The sequence below is a fragment of the Cherax quadricarinatus genome, chromosome 79 (genome assembly GCF_038502225.1).
Source record: "Cherax quadricarinatus isolate ZL_2023a chromosome 79, ASM3850222v1, whole genome shotgun sequence".
In the NCBI taxonomy this organism is placed as follows: domain Eukaryota; kingdom Metazoa; phylum Arthropoda; class Malacostraca; order Decapoda; family Parastacidae; genus Cherax; species Cherax quadricarinatus.
Genome location: NC_091370.1, coordinates 9,446,320 through 9,450,364, shown reverse-complemented (window position 1 = coordinate 9,450,364; position 4,045 = coordinate 9,446,320).

The following is a 4,045-nucleotide window of genomic DNA, read 5'->3' as shown; positions in this document are numbered from 1 at the left end:
TAGCTCGGCAGGATTCACACAGGAGGAAACCTCTTTGAAGCAGACGTCACAACGACACGGCGACAAAAACTAGCCTAACCACCTTCTGCATTCCATAGTGTGTGCCAGAGCTTAGTAACTCACGTATATAGTATTTTAAGTACAAGTTTTTATTATAAGTAGTTATTTTATTGTTATTCTATTTATAAATAACAAAAAAGGCACAATACCGTGACTGGAACGATACACAAATAACCCGCACATAAAAGAGAGAAGCTTACGACGACGTTTCGGTCCGACTTGGACCATTGACAAGTTATTTTTTGTTATTTTATCTATTGTATTGTTTCCGAAAGAAGTACCTTGAGGTGGGTTGCCTGATTTTTTTCTTTATGGTTTTTATTTATAATTTGAGAAAGATCCATCCGATCGTCTTCAAATTTTCAACGCTGATGTACTGTGGCCAGGGTAAGGTTATGCATAGACAGGTGCCCTTTGGTCAATTTTATAGACTATTCCTGATTTTGGTTTCTATGGGATAACTTGAGAAAACTTTTTCTGATCGACTTCAAAACTTAAGCACCGATGCATTTTGTTGATGATGTTCGGATTGTTATTGGAGCGTGTTTAGGTACAAATTTGGCAGTTTTAATCTTAAAACGGTGTGGTATTCTCTTTCTGAAGTAACTTAAGTATGCTTTATCGAAATTAATTGCATTTTTTTATGCCTGATTCATCTTAGGGAAAGAATGATACCATTGGTTTAGACGGTATAGATGCAAATTTTCCAAATTACTATCAGTTAACAGAATTAATTGTTGGATACCCTGAGATAACTGGAGAATAACTCTTCTGATCTGCTTAAAAAATTCAGCATTGGTGTGCGTTGCACAAAGGAAGGTTCATAATGTTATTGAAAACTGTAGGTTTTAATCTGCTAACTTTAGTAAACAAATTGGTTTCTTTGCAGTAACGTGTCTTAATTAAATTAATATTTGGATTAAATTTTGGGCCGTGTGCCATTTTTTTCCAATTTTATTAAGTTATGGAGTATTTTCTTAAGAAATACTTTGAGAAGGCAGCTTCAAGATGTGCAAGTTCTAATTTGACAGTTGTGCAAGTCCTAATTTAACAATTTTATTAAACAAATGGGGATAGTGCGCTCGTTATAAATAGATAACTCTTCTGATTATCTTTAAACTAAAAACTGGTTTAATTTTAGTGGGAAGTTTGAATTAGTTTTGGTCTGTGTCGTTGCCAATTTGTCACTTTATTGAAGAAAATGGGATGTTAACTTTCCATGCGAGAACTTTTGAAGGCCTTATCCGATCAGCTTCACAATTTTCAAGACTGATATTTAACCGCATTAGACACTCATGCCGCACTTTGTACTATTCCTTTTGCGTGCATTGAGGTACAGAGGATTGGTTCTGTGGGATACGGGGGATACTTCTGTCAGATTGCGCAACGACAGAAACAAATTAGCTTTTTGTATAGTGGTTTAGTTGTATGCTACTAAAATAAGACTAAAATAAATACAGAAAATGCATACATTTATTTTGTAGACGCATCGCGTCTTCTGAAAATTCCGAATGGATATGGAAATTTGTGGAGGAGAAAAAAAAAAGAGTATAATAGCAAAAAATATCCAGATCTAAACGAGGTCGAAGTAGGAAGTGATGAAACAGCCGACGAGAATGTTTGGGCGAGATGGGGAAGTGAAGGAAGCATTCAACCCAAAACGTTTGCCTGAAGTTAAATGACTGGCTCTCAGATTTCACTATCATGAAACCTTGGTGGCTGAGGTCACAGGTTAGACAATAAATCCCTGGCTGCTGTAAGTCACAGGTTGGAAGAATCATCGGCAGTGTGATATGTTAACTGTGGCAGTTAAGACAGAGTAAAAATAACGGAGGCTACCGGGAATTACCAGTAACTGCCATGAGTTTTTTTTTTTTTTTTTTTTTTAACAAAATTGTATATATCTGCAGTGTGCTTCTAGCTGTTACCCCCAGTCGTATTCAGTTACATACGGTGGATGTCATACATCAAGTGAAGTCTGTCAGCTTATGTTGAGAGATTTCAATAGTTCAATGAGGATATCGTCATACATTTTATTAGCCTCTCCCGTGGCAGCGACACCGGGGATCATTGAACAGGACTAGATGGTAGACACGTCACACAGCTTAAGCATTTCGTATAACAACTTTTCGCTTAAGTAGAGCTTTCTCAAATTATTTCCTTGAACGAAATGGGATGATAAAAGCTGTGCTTTTTCACGAGAGTCATTAAGGCTACATGTCACCTGTTCACCGCCAATCAAAAATACTTCAGTCACAAATATGGGATTATTAGGATTAACGTAAACTAAAGAACTAAAGTGTGTAGTATATTATTAACACATCGGCCGTTTCCTACCAAGGCAGGGTGACCCGAAAATGCAAAAAAAAAAAAAAAATTCATCATCGCTCGCTTCATCACTATCTGGCCAGAGGCGCACCTACGCTAGTTAAAAAAAAAATATCTCCACCCCACCTTCAGAGGGCAGTCATTGTATTTCCCACCTCCAGGACTTAAGTACTTACCCTTAATACCTTCACACTTGAACAGCACTTAATAAAAACTTTCTCTGCTCGCTGTCTAACACGCACACGCATGCTTGCTGAAGTCTAAGCCCCTCGCACACAAAACCTACTTTACCCCTTTCCTCCAACCTTTCCTAGGACAACCACTACCCTGCCTTCCTTCTACTGCAGATTTATACGCCCTCCAAATCATTCTGTTTCGTCTCATCCTTTCTAAATGCTCGAACCACCTCAACAACTCCTCAGCCCTGTGGATAGCACTTTTAGAAACCCCGAGCCTCTTAATCTCTAAACTACGGATTCTCTGTATAATCACAACTCGCATTACCCTTAGACACGACATCTCCACTGCCTCCAGCTTTCTCCTTGTTGCAACAGTCGCCACCCATGCTTCACACCCATATAAGAGCGTTAGAAGCACTATACTCCCATACATTCCCGTAACACTATACTCCCATACATTCCCCTCTTTGCTTCCGTGGATTACTTTTTGTCTGCACAGACTCATCGGTGCACCACTCACCTTTTCCCCCTCATCATTTCTATGATTCACCTCGTCTTTCATAGACCCATCTACTAAGAAGTCCATTCCCAGATATCTGAAATCATTCACTTCCTCCATACTCATTCCCCTGCAGAATATCAAATCTTTCATTACCAAAATATTCTATCCTCATCACCTTGCTCTGTCTTATGTTCAGTTAATTTTCTTCTTTTGCATATCCTTCCAAACTCGTTCACAAACCTCTGCAACTTCTCTTAGAATCTCCCAAAAGCACAGTTTCATCAGCAAAATGCAACTGTGACAACAACCACTTTGTGTTAAATTTTTTCTCTCTTAATCCCACACCTTTTGCCAACACCCGAGCATTCACTTCTCTTACAGCCCCATCTATAAATGTATTGAACAACCATGGTGACATCACACATCAGTATCTAAAGGCTACTTTTATTGCAAGATAATCTCTCTCTCTCTCTCTCTCTCTCTCTCTCTCTCTCTCTCTCTCTCTCTCTCTCTCTCACTAACCTGAGCCTCACTGTCCTCATAAAAACTCTTAACTGATTTCAGTAACTTACCACCTATCTGCCATATTGCTCCCCTATCCACCCTATCATATGCATTTTCCAGATACATAAATGCAATGAAAACTAATTTACCCTAATATAAATACTGTTCACATGTATGTTTCCCTGTAAATACTTCGTCTACACACCCTTTACCCTTCCTGAAGCTTCCTTGTTCATCTGCGATCATGCTCTCTATCTTACTCATAATTCTTTCAGTAATAACTCTACCATACACCTTACAAGGTATACTCAACAACTTATTCCCCAATAATTTTTATACTCTTTTGTCCCCTTTACCTTTATACTAAGGAACTATACATGTATGCTTTGCCAATCTCTAGGTACCTTCCCCTCTTGTATACATTTATTAAATAAAAAACTCCAACCATTCCAAAATTATATTCCCAATTCAT